Source organism: Dermacentor variabilis, chromosome 2, assembly GCF_050947875.1.
Source record: "Dermacentor variabilis isolate Ectoservices chromosome 2, ASM5094787v1, whole genome shotgun sequence".
Taxonomy (NCBI): Eukaryota; Metazoa; Arthropoda; class Arachnida; order Ixodida; family Ixodidae; genus Dermacentor; species Dermacentor variabilis.
The window spans coordinates 16,588,528-16,605,470 of NC_134569.1; the positions used below are offsets into that span (position 1 = coordinate 16,588,528).

General features: G+C 47.4%; 1 protein-coding gene and 1 non-coding gene across 4 annotated transcripts in view; both read right to left on the reverse strand.

Moving 5' to 3' along the window:
• Positions 1-16,943, reverse strand: part of LOC142571428 (protein FAM117B-like) — a 218,886-nt gene that overhangs the window by 127,830 nt on the left and 74,113 nt on the right. The gene's annotated exons all lie outside the window — the stretch shown is intronic.
• Positions 12,970-13,042, reverse strand: TRNAS-CGA (transfer RNA serine (anticodon CGA)). The gene has a single exon. It is a non-coding gene; the product is annotated as a tRNA-Ser (tRNA).

The following is a 16,943-nucleotide window of genomic DNA, read 5'->3' on the forward strand; positions in this document are numbered from 1 at the left end:
GGACTGCAATTATAACACACGAATGGTCGAAGCCGAATGCTTTGTGACGGTCCACAAGAGTAAGCGAGCTGCTAACAATAAGACACCTTTGCTACAAGATATTACAATGTACAAAATGGCCACGTTTCAAGCCTCGCGCGCAGCAAGAACAAATTTGTCGCAAGTGAGCACACCCACAAGTGTTTAGGCAGAAATAATCAGATGGTGGACCGCACCAAGGAAACTTGAGTCAGAAATGTGACAAGCCGCTGGTTCAAAAATTTGCCATATAAAGAACGAAGAGCAAAACACTTATCCTGATTCAATTCATGAACGGAAAGTTTGGATAGCTTGGAATATGTATTTAGCCTTGCTTTTAAAACAAGCACCATATACGCTGTTTGGACATAGCATAATCTACTTCCAAAGCACTTTTGCATGTTCTCCGAAACTGGAGTCAAAGCTTCGTGTCATCCACCCAGTTACCGTCTACGACACCTTCCAAAAAAGAGGTTTGCTAAGCCACACCAGCGTCATACACACCCACTGTAAACGCGGAGGCAATGGACGCAGTTGAGGCAAGCAATGGATGCGTCGCCACATGATCAAAACATGGCAGCGGCCACAGGACTGTCATGAAAAGGGTCAATAAAGGAAAGTTGCATCATTTAACATGCGAGCAATGCAACAATGGCAGGCACGTTACGTTTTCAAATTTACAAATATACTGCAGCAGTCATTCATTTGTGAAAACTATTGTGTGATCATACCCAGTCAGAATAAAGGAATATTATGTTTTAGTGACTGAAATTTGCAACTAATTCGAAAGTGGGGAATGAAACACGTTCCTTGTTTATGTGTTCACAATTTACTGCTGTGGTGTTAAATTCAATATGGAAGCTAGGAATTCTGTAAATTTGAGTCGCAAAAGAAAAAGTTCGCACAATACGAGAATAGAGAGGTTTAGCTTGTCCGGTATTTGGGTAAATCCATGTGGGCGTTGGGGCGGAGGCGTAAACGTGAGCGGCCTGGACAGTGCAGAGCTCAAACAGACAAAACAGCTAATATTGCCTTAACCAAGTGTATTCCACTTTGCTGCTGGTGTAAATTTTGGGCACTGGCATAACCGTGTTGCTGCCAAAAATTTACACCCGCAACAATGTAAAATACACTTGGTTGCTGCAATATTAACCATTTTCGTCTGTTCGAGCTCTACGCTACCAGGTGGCTACATCATGTAGGCCACTCCTGTTCCCGCCTCCTCGCCAACACTCCGTCCACCTGCGTTTACCCGAATACCAGACAAGCTAAACCTCTCTAATAATATCACTGTTCTATTTTTGTAGAAAAAGAATAATTGTGCACCGACTAAACATGTGGGTAAAAAAAGAAAGGGCGTTGTAAACGCAAGGGAAAATGGCTCGGTGTCTGACTTCTTGTGTCAGCTCAGTTTCCTTATATTTTTGCGGCCGAATACCCCATGCACGACACTACGTTCCTTCACACGATTCAAGGGACCTTACACTCGACCACTTCACGCTGTGGGTGAGAGGATCAAGAGACCGACGAACACTCCCAAGCATCATCAAGGAATCCGGACGTCTGTGTACTCACAGCTGAAGAGTTTCACTGATGGACCATCTAAAGAACAAGCGGGCAGCTTGACATGCCCAGAACAGCAAGCAGCTGCAAGGGGGGTCCAAGTGCTGCTCAACAACTGCAACACTGACATTGCCAATCTCACATGTATTCTTGACTGCCTGAGTTGCAGCAATCTTGAAATTCAAGTCTTAATGCCAGTATTCAAGGGCACGTTCCAGACGACGAGCTTGAGGCAGAATACAGCACTGCAGCAGATTATGACAATCGGGTCATGGTACGCTGGCCGAATTGCTCTGCCAGACCGCCACTTTGGAACGACTTGAATGCGACCCGCAGTGCAGTTTCTGCTCAACCTTATCTGGCCGCAACTAACATGGCATTGTCGCATTTAGGATTATGACTGCTTAAGCTTAGCATTCCAATTTTTAGAGGAGACGTTCCCCAATTAGCAGAATTTTGGGAACAGTCTGGAGAAAACTGCCCAACGCAGTGCGACACTATTGCACAAGACCAAGTTCCACTACTTGAGGAATTGCCTTGTAGATAAGGCAGCAGCGTCGATTGCTGGTTTACTGACCACAGAATGTTATGTGGATGCCGTCGAGTTTCTTACGTAAAGGTTCGGTGACCAAAAGAAGACTGAACAGTGTCACTTGTCAACCCAAGAAACTTTCCGCATGTCATGTCGGGAACACGATGCAAGGTCTCCAGAAGTTGTATGATGCCACGTAACTGCATATTCATTGCCTTTCTGCATCGAACCTACCAGCCCTTAGTTTTTCGGGAATGCTGGCAGACGTCATGCGGAACGCCTTGTCATGTAACATGTACTTGATCTTGTGCAAGAGAAGTGCAGAGAGGCGCTAAGGGGACTTAGCATTGCCAACCCTCTGGGAAATGTTTCGGGACAAATGGTAGCAGCCAAGTTGAAAGAGCTGCTCAACTTTACCAGGGTAGAATTAGAAAGCCAGGTGAAGTGCTTCACATAAGCGGCATGCGTTCGGAAGGTGTACATACATCGAAAAGTCACGAGACCACAGCACCACTTTTGCATAATGCGCCTTTGGTGAGAAGTGCATTTCTTCTGCTAATCAAAGAACCATTCCACACGAACCTGTGATGCTAAGCTCTCTCTGGCTGAGAAAAAGGAACAGCTAGATTAGGACAATTGTTGCTTCAGATGTATGTCACGAGTTCACCAGTCAAGATCTTGTCATGTAAAGCTCACTTAGTCTCGCAATAAGGTTACGACCAAAGGTTGTTGGTGAGACAAGAATCGCTTTCAACACAGGTCCGTGCGTTTCAGCACTCCATCAGGCACTGAAAGGCGTAGAATCGTGAAAGTTGCTTTGCATAACTAGTACAATGCCCAAGTCTTCACACTGCAAGCAATCATGGTGCCATATGCCGCTACATTTCTGCACCATCCATCGACAACAACTTTGTGGGACAAGTAAGACTTAAAGGCAAATTTCTTGCAGATTAGCGGCGTTTCTTTGAAGCAAATGCCAAATCCTGACTTTGTTTGGTCATCGGGTGAGAACATCTCTGGAAGGTATTGACTGGAGAACTTGAATGGAGCACAGATATCTAAGGATTAGTCGCAGTAAATTCCATCATTGGATGGACACTCCAAGGACCAAGTCAAAGCAAAGCATTCATCGAACGCAATACGAACTTGATGGTCTGTGCACTGTAAGTGGCAAGACTTTCTGATCACAAAATGTTACAGATTTTGCAGCCCTTTTGGTGACTGACTCAAAGCAATGGGTAGCGCTCAGCAAAGCGACTCAATCACTTACAAGTCTCTAGAGCGATTTGAAGAGACTAACAGCAAATCTAATGGCAAATGTATTGTCACGCTACTGTGGGAAGAGGGCAAGCATTTATTCAGAGATAACTGTGATACAGCTCTCACTTGCCTTAGTAAGCTGGTTAAAATGCTAACGCAACGTGACACAACTACAGCTTGGACAAGACCTCACATTGAAGAAAGCAGTACTTTGCGGCAAGCAGTTTGAGGAAGTCCTTAAGCAGCAACCGCACATTCATGCTACCGGCTCATCGGAAACCATTGATCTTTGCATACAACTCGCCAAACGCGACGTGTCGACAGGAAACGCAACACAGTTGAGCAACCTCAGACAAAGCATTCCTGTCACTGGTGCGGTAGACAAGGAACACACCCCAAATAAGAGTCCAGCATCAAAAGTGCTGCAAAAAGGGACGTTTCACCACTGTATGCTGATCATCACGCATGCTTCATCATCTGAAATTAAAGGGACACTAAAGTTTAGTATTAAGTCAACGTGGACTGTTGAAATACCATCTCAGAAACCTCGAAACGCTTGTTTCGTGCCAAGGAGAAACTTATTTTAAGAGAAAATACGTTCTGAAGCGTCCGCGTACCTCTAGCGCAGTTCAAGTCGCCCGCCCTCCGATCGAGGAGTACTGACATCATGGTCTCTCAGTGACATTGCGCCGTCGGTGAGTAGAACGGCGTCCACAGACGGTGCTACGGCTTTTCTGCGCAAAACGCAAACGCGCGGCCAGAAACAGAGCCAAGGCAGAGCCGACAGCAGAGCGAAAGCGGGAGTATGGCGGCTGGCGGAAGGAGAAACGCGCGCCCATAAGCTGGTACTTCATTCTATGACGCAAACTTCGACGCTCGTCGCAATGGACCCTGACAACGACAGAGTGTCTCGCGATGCTGGGCTCAACTTCAGCGATTTGAGCACAGACGAGCGCGACCTGCTGCTGAGGGCTCGTGCTGCCAGCGTCGTTGCGTACTACGACGGCGGCCTCGACACCGGCTCTCCGGAGCGGGAAAGTAACGAGGGCTTCCCACGACATCACATGGATGTGGCATTCTCGCTGCTTGTTCCAAATGAAAGTTTCGCAAGCCAGCAGAACCCGCACAGCACGACGCGATAACGAAGCTACTGAAACTCCAAAGCGTGCGCGGCGCAGAGTCGAGCGAAAACGAAACCTTTCGACCACCCATACTACTGAAGGGCGTCAAAATGTTATTTTTTCTTAGAATCGAATAGACGTAGACAAGTAGCATTTTCTTCCGTCTTATAATCGAATGAAATATTTTTAATACGAGTAGTTGAGTATTAGTAACACAAATTATGAGGAGTGCTTTCGTCATCGGGCTAGTACCGGAATGTCGCTGGGGGTCTCAAATCGTGTCATGCATTTACCTCAATTTCTCGGTTACTAAAGCTCTGTTTGCCATTATAGTGATGCCTTAGACGTTCTAGAACATTGCTCTACCACTTTAACTTGACTTTCTGGTAACCTTTAGTGTCCCTTTAAGCACATCTCCGGAAAGTACAAGCTTCCTGGGAGCGATCACAGACGGCGCAACAACTCCGTGGACATAGAAGCCATCGCTAAAATGACATGAAATGATAGAGCTCAAGCACTTCCAGAGGAGGACCGACTTCGTATTGGTTCATTCCAAACTTCTGTGACACCGCACACCCGCTGATGGAGCGCTTGCATAAATCCAACTCGCATTTCATTTGGGATGCCACTCAAAAGCAGGCTTTTCAACAAATTAAGAAAGCCTTGACTTCACAACCTGTCTTAGCTCTCTATGACTCAAGGTGTTAACTAGACTAGACTTTGCAGGACCGCTCCACATAAAGCAAACAGATCATCAGCGCGAAGGATGACACACACTACAGAGCGCTACTTGTAACTATTGTTTTATTCCCTTGTCAATGGAATAAATGGGGCAAGATACTGGGGGGAGGTGGGGTAGTGACTAAAAACAAATAAACAAAAAAATTTTACAAACATGGCCATCTACCAATGCCAAGCCGGCTTTGTCATGTGATAATTTTTTCTGCAGTCAACATCCCAATAAAGGAACCAGGATACAAAATTTCAGATTAGCGCGTGAGGAAATCTATTTCCTTTGCGCTAAGGGAGGCTGATCGCATGCTCACGCACATACTTCCCAAACGCACAATCTCAGCAGCTTTGATTATCTCTTGCGTCATTTGGCTGCCATCTTTGCTCACAATCTTGCATTTCCTAAAGAATGGCCGACATCCGCAGTCTCTACAATGTATCCCAAGGTGTCTGGCGACTGCTTTTGAACGAAAGATTAATAGAGCATGATTATAACTTTTCAAAAGCAGTCGCCAGACACCTTGGGATACATTGTAGAGACTGCGGATGTCGGCCATTCTTTAAGAAATGCAAGATTGTGAGCAAAGATGGCAGCCAAATGACGCAAAAGATAATCAAAGCTGCTGACATTGTGCGTTTGGGAAGTATGTGCGTGAGCATGCCATCAGCCTCCCTTAGTGCTAAGGAAATAGATTTCCTCACGCGCTAATCTGAAATTTTGTATCCTGGTTCCTTTATTGGGATGTTGACTGCAGAAAAAATTATCACATGACAAAGCCGGCTTGGCATTGGTAGATGGCCATGTTTGTAAAATTTTTTTGTTTATCTGTTTTTAGTCGCTACCCCACCTCCCCCCAGTATCTTGCCCCATTTATTCCATTGACAAGGGAATAAAACAACAGGTGCAAGTAGCGCTCTGTAGTGTGTTTCTCTTCTGTGTGTGCCGTCAAAATGTTGCGCAATAGAACCTGTAATACACTATCTCGGGCAACTTATTCGGAAGGTACCAGATATTCTCTGAAAGAGGGTGGTGCGATGCCAAAGTATGTAGACACTTGACTGCCATACATGCAAGTACGGCAGTTGGACAGCAGTGTTGCAACTTTATACATTCGCCCCACCCTCTGCTGAGTCATTTTTTGATTTTTGTGGAAATCAACGAATGCGAAGTCCGCTGCCACCTTGCCAAACCCCCATTCCACAGCCTGCCGCACAGTGCTCATGCGCTTGTTGAAATGAGCCTCGTAGGGCTGCAATGATGCACCTCCAAAAGGCTTAAGGAGCAGGGGCCGGAGTGGATAGGCTGGGTCGCCATAGATAACATATTCATGGCCTTGGGCGACTTTCTCCAAGTTCCTGTAGAGGGCCGTCTTCTTCAAAATTCCTGAAATAAAGTTACAGATCTTGTGAGAGTAGAAGCAAAAGACTCATGCAAATGCACTTGTTTTGCACAAACAGAAGCAGTGCGTGAGATAAAGAAAAGTTAAGGGACCTTATTAGGGTATACATTTTCACACCATTAAGCATGCAAGGTGCTGGTAGCTTTGAAATGGGTGAGCAGAAGGCCTCTGTTCGAAAACAATTTGTTTGTGAAAAAGGTAACCTTGCAACCTTGTGAACTTCATGCGTCGTCCATGACTGAAAAATTTAGCTGAAATGTTCAGAGGAGTGTATGCTATCCGCTGAATGTGTTTTTTTCACAATGCGCGAGGGGTGGTTCACGACCTCTTTAATTCTCGGTCAGACATACCTAAGTAAGCAAGAAAATCAAACAACACAAACATGTATAGTTTGATATTTGGTGGAAGTCGTCCTGTAAGTGTAAAGTGGTTCTGAAAATATGGAACACGCCAGGGCAGGACATGCATAGGCAGCTTGGTAGCAATTATAACATTGAATATTGCCATACTAGATTAGGTATTTGAGTTATTGAAGCTAATCGCCATGGCGCATTAGAGAAGCATTTAGAGGCAACCTCACGCACCAGCATCGTGGCGCCGACCATGAAATGGTCCATCCATTTGGCATATCAAGCCATTGGGGCACATCACGGCTTGATATTTTTGCACGTGATGCCGTTTGTGGCCAGAGAAGTGATCCTGCTGTCCAACTGATGGCCTGCAAATTCGGCGCGCTGTGCCATCAACGAAACCCCAGCAGTTCTTTAGTGGAGCGCCTTTCCTGTGAATGGCCTGATAAAAAAAGAAAAAGAAACAGCGGTAAACAGCTATCTATAGCAAGAAACTCTTAACGTATTGAGAAAAAGATCATAATAGGATTAGACTACAGTGTATGATACACTCTTTAGGTGTGGACATCGTGCCTTGCAGGAAGAGCTAATTATGTCCCTGTTTCGAAATCGTGCCAGAAGATGTATCTCTGACTGTACGTGTGTCACGTCGGAGGTGGCAATTCTTGTATAGTAGAAATGTCCGCTGTTGTGGCGTCGTTTCATGCATGCACTTGTGTGCAACAAAAAAATTTACTTGACTGTTCTTTTGCCAAATCTTCGTCATCTGCACATGGTTACGTGCGAAGTACAAAAAGAACTATTTTAGAAGGTAATGAAACGACACACTTCTTCATAACTATTACACACAGCGTGCACTAAAAAACACGGATGAAGAATAGACAAACATGAGCGCTGACTCACAACTAAAAGTTTGTTGCATTTAAACACGTGAATATCTTCTTGGCTCACTATTTTGTTTTCCACAAGTAATGAATGCCACCCTGCCACTGACCAGACAGAAATATCCACGTTGGTCCTGTGCGTGATAAGAGAGCGGACTGTGTACCAGTTACCATGGCAACAAGACCATTTCCTTTCATTCTTCTTTTTGCTTGTGCAATGTACCGGTTTCTCCCCGGATGATGCTTTGACCGGTATGCACAAGCGCAACATGAAGGTACATTAGCTGGGAGCGCTCGTGACTACATTCCTTGTCATGTGCACACACCTAAAGAGTGTACATATGCCTTACAGCATGGATTAGACTTCATTGCTCAGCCAGCCCTGCTGCTCAAGATGCAACAAGCATACCTCACTGCCTGCACTTTTGACATGACTTAAAACTCTAGCACCACTACAACAGAATAAAGCAAGGTTCTCCCTCGCTCTCTAAGACACAAACCCATACAAGCACACAACATAGGTGAAAAAGCATGCATATCCCACATGCTATGGCAATCAGTTGAAGCAAAGCTTCCTTTAATTCGGGCACTGCCTGACCATTAATTAGTGCCGAATTTTTATGTTCACAGTTTTGTGAAGTATGACAGTGTTGAAATGATATTAACCATTATCTTGGGTGCAAAATGTGTTTGTCTACGCAGTACAAAGAATACACAGTGGGATGTTTTATTACGGTTTGTCCTGCACAATTTTTATTCAGTGGGAAGTTGTGTACTGTCACCACCTCACACAGCGCACTGCATCGTGGCACAACTGTTTATGTGCTGGACTGCACCTTGCACATTAGTGTCACCTTGATGTCACGGTCTGGTTGTGAGCAAGGGCTGTGTAATGGAAAAGTATGGAAGATACTGTGTGAGGTTTAGCATTTAAGTACCCTTTGTGAAAACAATGATCGTTACCACCACTAGCTCTGAATTTAGGCAAAGGCATGTTCAAGTGTCAGCGCACAATGTTTACACCAATGGCCTCGTCCATAAAATCCGGCAGCCAGGACATTTCGGCTTTCCTTAAATACAATTTCCTTGCCGTCCATTAAGTTAGCACTGCCCAGTGCGCATCTTAAAATTAATACTCTCACAGCTCTCATTTCCGATGAAATGAGAGCTGCGTCGAATTCTGAAATTCCATAAAGCACCTCCAGATAACACCCACATTCACTTGCTTTGAAGCATTCATACATTTGTAGTTTCGCCTTGCAAACTGCCATGAGCAAAGAGCAAAGAGGCTGTTCACTCATTTCATTACTACATAGTTGAAAGTGAGGACCACACTGATTACGTGGTGTGCCTGTTCGCGCCATAGTACGACACGTGTTAGCAACGGTGACAGGACAAGCGTAAGACACACACTGTTCACCTGCAGCGGTCTCATACGGCTGGTTAAATCCTGTATGGAGGCAAAAGCTGTAGTGCAATGTTCTTTGGGATTACTACAGCGAAATTTAGAACAAGGCTTTCCTTTACATCTATAAGCTATCAGGTTCCTTCTGAGAAAGAACATGGCATACCTTATGAAGCTGTAATTTTTCTAGTTCTATATGGCATGTGGACAAGCCGCATTGTGCACTGGCACGACGACGTCGACTCGCGATGTATGCAGGCATACTTCTGCTCGTCGACAGCGAATTCGTCAAACCATAAAGCCTTCAGCCATATGTCCCCGAGTTGCTTGCTTCGAGAAGCTACCGCGTTGCATTTTCCAATGTTGTTGATTAGGTCATTTCGTTACCCGTTTTCAGAGAGTAAAAAAAAAAAAAAATGCGTCGCTGGCTTAACTGAACATGCATTCCCCCCCCCCCCCTTTAACTGAAGAGACCCCAAACAGGGCATGCTTCCTGGTGTCGCCTTTGCCCCTCTAGCCTGCTGCTCATGTGTAGTCTGCACGCTCTCGGCTATCCCCGCGGGAATGTCGAAGGAAGAGCAAAGGTCGTTTCGCTTAAATGAAAAGAAAAAGTACGCACAAAGGAAAGTGGGGGTGGGGGAACAGGATGGATGTGTATTTTACACTTCTGCTGAAAGCGTGCTCTTACCTGGGAAAACAGCTCCAGGTTTTGTAGGTTGAGCCACCTGTGCTCCGTGAGGTCCGCTAGGAGGTGTCCAAAGTAGTATTCAATGTGAGATAAAACTTTAGACACCACACTCGATATCACCGAACTGTGGCGGCTGAAGAACACTTCAAGATCACACAAGCGGTTCGGATAGGCGAGACGCCGCAGTGTCATGCACAGTGCCTCGCGGCCTGGAACTCGAACCCGTTGAGCGCTCTCTACCTCTTCTGGAATCAGGAGGCCGGTCAGAAGATCGTCCAGGTCCGATTTCTCGAACCTGAACGACCGGTAGAACAACGTGCTGTCCATGGCATCCAAATTAAGCAGGCCATGCTTCCGAAGATCGCGCCGTGGTTCCACTGGGAGCAAGTGCACATCTTCTAATTCGTCCCAGTGCAGAGATCGCAGCAGCAGCTCGTCGTGAAGCACGCTATACGGCATCGCTGATGAACGCAGACACAATTGTGCGCACAATTCAAAGGCAAATTACTGAGAGTGCTTGCTTATAGCCTGCGTAAGTCACAAAGGAGCGATCAGCGTCCAGACGTGGCTCAGGCTTGTCTTGGCAAGGCTTCATGATGGCTACTTTGGCGCGTAGCAAACGCAAGACAAATGTTTGTTTATTGCTTCGTTCAAATAATAAAGCAAGCAAATTACTTACTTCATAAAGAAAAAAAAACACGACTTAGCATGGCTCATTGAGTGTCAGTTTTTGGCAGTAAATCTGAGCCAGGAACGTAGCTACGCGGGCGTTGGGGGCGTGCGGGCGTACGGAAAGCATGCTAAAACTCGACTGCTCGCTTTCATCCGGCAACCCGGTAAAACGGTAACCGGGAATCCGGTAATACGCCCACGGGGCGGCTTTCCGGACAAGCTAAACCTCTCTATTGACGAAGTCGAGCTGTACACTACGGAACAAAAAAACAGGCAAGAAAGAGCATGAACAACGCAAACGCAGTACTGTCCGTATATCGGCAAAGAAAAAAAAAAGAAAGATGCGTGCAGTGACGTGGCCCCTTCGGCCGGCAGCCGTCAATTTAAACGGACAAAGAGAAATAGACCCGTCCACCGCCGCTAGTGCAGTTTCTTACGTCGAGTCGTTCTCTCCCCGCTTGTAGGTCTTCCCAAGGACGCTGAGTTTCGTAATAGGTATCCCGTGGTTAAGCCTCCAACGTTCCACGCGCTTCAGCTATGTCTGATGGATTGGAAACGACACGTCGCGGCCAGCCACGGTCCAATTTCAGCTGGTTACAACGTAGTACTTTGTCTGGACCGGGCGCACCTCCACCACACGCTGCTGCACGCAATTACACGCGGACGGCTCGCACGGAGGGCCTCGAGAAGCTAATGAAGGGCTGCGCGACTGAACGAAGGTCTCCCGCAGGAGAGCACACTAAGGACAATGGCAGTGCGGAAAGAAAAAGCGCGCGCGCGCACACACACACACACACACACACACACACACACACACACACACACACACACACACACACACACACACACACACACACACACACACACACACACACACACGCGCGCGCGCGCGCGCAATAGTAAAGAAAGCGGAAGCGCCGGAAGGCGAAGAAATCAACCGAGAAAAGCCAAGATTTTTGAATAGCGCAACGTCGACGTTACGCACGCAGTATATACAAAGAAGAACGGGGGGGGGGGGGGGGGGGGGGGCTGAGAAAAAACGTCGTTTCAACGGCGACTGCTCGGGTGCGTGAAAAAGAAGGCCCAGCAAACGCGCGAACGTCAGCCTTTTGTCCGGAAACGATGTGAAACGTCGCTTTTATCGATCGGCCAGCGAGAGCTGCGTTAGCAATATATATTTTCTTGTTTCTGTTATTGTCCTCCGGTTCTAACAATCGCCGCTCCGCCGCAGTTCAGATAGCACGCGAAGGTACGCGATAGGCGTATCAGATGCATTCGCTCGCACGTTCCGCCCGCTGTGCCGGCATGCAGGTACGCCTCGCGGCAGGAAGGCGCGTGCGCGCCGCGGGCGCAGCTCGCTCTGCATCGGCGCGGCGTTCCCGCCTAAATTGCGTGCATTTCGCTAATTGCGCTAACACACGTCGTTCGACTACAGCGCACGAAAGTGCGCAGGCGGCGAGATGTACAGCCGCTAGAATGGCGACACGTCCGACAGAGGCTGGAAATAATTGCACTATAATGGCAGTCGATGAGGCAAGCGGCAAGGCTTTTTGCGCGTTACTCGTGCTACTTGTAAGCGCGAAAAAAAAAAAAAAGAATGAAGAAGCGCGGGGAAAAAGAAATCTACGGCGCTGCAGCCAAAGGCACTTAAGGACAGACACAACCGTACAACCGGTCGCGAAAGCTTACGGGACACTGATTCCTGCAACAAATATGAATTTATGCCCGGTAAAGGCATACGGCGCTTCTAATTCAATCGGTCGCTGTACAGGTCGCAAGAACTGAACTACCGAATGAAACTTTGAATTATGGGCTGCATGTGAGCACAGGCTCAAATTGCTCAGGCGCAAATACCGTGTGCCGTAAACTTTCATGGTCAACTGTACGGGCACAGCGAGCAGTGCGAGAGAGAAAGAAACCCAGAGTTACCGTCTGCGGTGATTCTATATATATATATATATATATATATATATATATATATATATATATATATATACTTTTTTTAGTTGCCCGAGGTGCAATTGCTAACCAATTCCAGTGAATTTGTTGTGTTCAAAAGAGAACGCCACGTTCTATAGTGACTGTTAGTGGCAGATGTCTCATTTGGGATTTTTATTTCTCTTTACACTAAGGAAAATATAACGAAAGCTTGAAAACAAAGAAACACGTTATTTATTTTGCTAGCACATAGGCCAGAAACCCTTATATAACTTCTGTAAACAACAATCATAAGAAGCCAACAAACACTGACACCAAGGACAACATAGGGGAAATTACTTGTGCTTAATAAATGAAATAAAGAAACGATAAATTAATGAAAATTAGAGTGGATGAAAAATCAACTTGCCGCAGGTGGGAACCGAACCCACAACCTTCGCATTTCGCGTGCGATGCTCTACCAATTGAGCTACCGCGGCGCCGTTTTCCCCTCCACTTTCTTGGGTATGTATGTGTAGTAGAACCCTGGGAATGTTAGCCAGCGCCATCACTCACAGACCTTGGCGGCGGACGTGGACCGCCCTTTTTGCCGCAGGCGTCACGAGAACGTGATCTTTTTGGGTGAAGGCAACGCGAAATGCACGCGAAATGCGACGGTTGTGGGTTCGGTTCCCACCTGCGGCAAGTTGTTTTTTCATCCACTTTAATTTCCATTAATTTATCGTTTCTTTATTTCATTTATTAAGCACAAGTAATTTCCCCTATGTTGTCCTTGGTGTCAGTGTTTGTTGGCTTCTTATGATATGAGTAATAAAAATCGGGCCCCTCGGTTAACCCCCTTTCTTCTCGTCTGTAAACAACAAGTGATTCAAGAATGCAAGAGCATGCCTGCTCTTAAAAATTGGTACACGTAAATAAATCAAAAGAAAAACAGAAAGAAAGAACGTGTTTTAAACATTAAACAACACAAAGGATCACCAACAACGGCATATCTCATAGCAGAGCTGTTCCCTTTGAGAAGTTAAATATCATTAATAGAAGACTTCGAGATCGTCGAGCCTCGTGTTTGTTGTTTTTCGTCCAGTTTCCCGTGTCTCCCTCAGCCGCAAATCTAACGGCAGTGTTCGCAGGGACGATGTGCGCGCATCTCGTCAGGCTGCTTTAAAGAGTTCACCCATAGCGTGTCCATAGGTTGTCAGGATTGGGCGCTCAATCCCACCGTTCGTAACTCTTTGTCAAGATTGGAGTCGGGCATGAATTAGAAGGTAGCTGGCCCATGCCGTCGTCCAACTTATCCACGCTGAGGGCGTTGTTGAAGGGAAGCACTGCTTCTCATCGAGAACGAGGAATATGGGGTTATTTACAGTATCTACATAAGGATGTTGCAGGTCATCAGTCTAGCATGACTGCGAGAGAAAGTGCACCAGTCTAACATGACTGCTTGAGAAAGTACACTGAGCATCCGCACAGCAGCGATTTATAAACACTCGGTCCTCCCTCGATCCCAAGGTGACGGAAACGTTCGTCCAGTCATCGCAAGCAAGCCGCCTCACTGCGGGACGGCTTACACACACACACACTTTCGCACAGGTTCACGGTCCGGAGCCGACGTCACACGGACTTCGTAGAACTCGGGGCTTGCGTCAGGAAAGGCGCCTTTTATTCCCAGAGCTGACTCCCGCAGCGCGGCCGGGTGCCCATTGTCTTGCGCCTTGTACGGCGCGTGGGAAGGAGCCTCGAACTACGTTCCCGCGAGCACTCCCCCGCTCGCGGCAGACCAGGGCGGCGGTGGCGGGCTCAGTAACATTAGTTGGTCCACCGATCGCATTCAGGCACAACGGCGACGAGGCTAGAGCGTAACGGTGGCGTTCCAAGAAAAGTTGCCGCCGCTGTTGCAATTGGCTGGCAGAACTTGCACTTCAGCTGGCCGTTCTTAACAATAGTTAGCTCCCCCAGAGCAATCGAAGGCACAACACGAAGAGGAGCAGTAGCCCAGAAGAGCGCGCGCTAATAACCAAAAAGCAAATATTTGGCGCCGTTTGGCTAGGGCGCTGTTTTCCAATAGGAACAACGCACATGCCCTGCATTTGTATCATCGCTTTCTCTCTCTCTCTTTGTTAACTCGTGTCAACGCTAAACTGTAAAGTGCGCGCAAGCGCACAGACCCGGAAACCCTTTTCTCCTCAGCGCACGCAAACTGCCTTATTTTCCTCGTGATTATGCTCCTTTCTTGTTTTCTCTCTCATTTTTCGTCTCTCCACATCTCGGGACCGCCCGCCGCTGCAGTTCGCGTGCGGCTGGCTGTCCCGAACAAGTGGCTTCGCCGGCAACGCATGCGCGCGAGTCAGTACACATGCGGGCTGCGCCGGTGTTCACACATAACAGAGAGGTTTAGCTTGTCCGGTATTCCGGTAAAACGCAGGCGGACGGGGCGTCGGGTCGGAGGTGTAAACAGGTGCGGGGTGCATGGTGCAGCCACCTGGTGGCGCAGTGCTCAAACAGACAGAAACAGTTAATATTGCATTAACCGAGCGTATTCTTCTTCGCTGCTGGTGTAAATTTTCGGCACTAGCGTAATCGTGTTGCTGCCTGCGTTTTACCTAGTTTTACCGGAATACCGGACAAACGAAACCTCTCTAATAACGACCAAGCCGTAGAGGCGCTATACACAGTTCGATGTTACGCGATACACGACACTTAGCTTCCCTTTCCACGCGGGTGCAGTAAATAAAAACTATCGATGCGCCGGATGTCTGCAAACAGCCCAACAGACGCTCACCTTGGCTGCAAGTGCTGATTAAAAACATGGGTTATTAATTACGAGAACGCAGAGCTCGCGCCGCTCATTTCGGTTGGCGAGCCGATTAAAAACGAAGCCGGTGTGCCGCTTGCGACAACGCTCCCCGAGAGCATCGAGTCGCGAGCTCAGACAGGAGTCTGTTCAGTCGCTGCAGTATATGCAAGAAGAAACCGCTTTGTAAATTGTCAAGCTAGCATTCCCGCAGTGAATTTGACCCCAAATACGGCGACCGGTGCACTGTAAAACGTGATCACCACGCACCGGCTGTGCATTAACTGCGTTAGGAGCATATTAGCCGCCACAACGTGGGCAATTGCGCATTGCGGGAAGGCTGGCTTCATGCTTTTCACGAAATGTGCTTTATGTCCGCTGAACGCGCAGACAGACAACTAATAAAGCTAAAGAAACATAAAAATCCAGAGTTCCCTCACTTCAGGCTTTTCACCAAAGAAGCTGTGAAGTCGCAGGGTCGTTATAATTTAGAGGGCGCCCCATTTTTATGGGCGCAATACAGCTGCTAAGAGAAAGGAGGTGGCCGGGTGGGAGGGGGACGCTCCTAGATGCCGGCTCCTCTGCACACGTGAGGCAACTATCCCCTATAGTGGCAGGCAGAGGAAATTTCTACACATCCCTCTTCTACGTCGTCTCTGATAGCGAGCCACTCGAAAAGCACCATTCAGATTCGAGGGACAAAGGAAGGAGGACGCCAGCGGTCGCCTATAGCGTATGAAGCGCGAGTGCACGTGACCGCTGTACGTATGCCTGAGTTGGCATAATGCTCCAGGAATACAGCATCACGGTGCTTAACGCGAGCGAGCACCTCGAGCAAGGAGAGCAGTCGGCAAACTTGGATGGATGCTACAATTAAAAAAATCATGAGGGTTTGCGAAACAAAACTGTGATCTGATTATGAGGCACGCCATAGTGGGGGACTCCGGAATAATTTCGACCACCTGGGGTTCTTAAACGTGCATCTAAATCTAAGCACACGGGTGTTTTCGTATTTTGACCATATCGAAATGCGGCCGCCGTGACCGGGATTCGATCCCGCGACCTCTTGCTTATTCGCCCACCACCATAGACATAAAGCAACCACGTCGGTGGGTTGCGCGCCACCAAGCTCTTGCTCTTATTTTGCCTAATGTCCTATCGATGTTTAAAAGAATATCGAACCCGCACAGAATTCCCAGAATCAAACTTTCTGAACCACTATTTGGAGCTTTGTTTTTGTACGCCTCCGTACAAGTCGACGACGACGACGACGATGATGATGATGATTTAATGGCATCTCCTTTGAAACGGGGCAGTGACAATTACTGCTTGATTTAATCAGGTACAATGTACATGTCTTTTTTTTCATTCTAGCATTTTTGTATACGTCTTCGTAATCGTTTTTTTTTCCTCGACGTAATAAGTCGGCAAGCGTATGCAGCGCCACCTTGTGACCGCCATACAGCGATGTATAGTACGAACTGGCTGCTGCTGCTGCTGCCGAGCCCGCCCGTCACTGCGCGAAGGGAAACGGATGTTTCTCGTGAGGCGAGCGCGGAAATCCGCACGCATTATGCACTTTGCGCCGC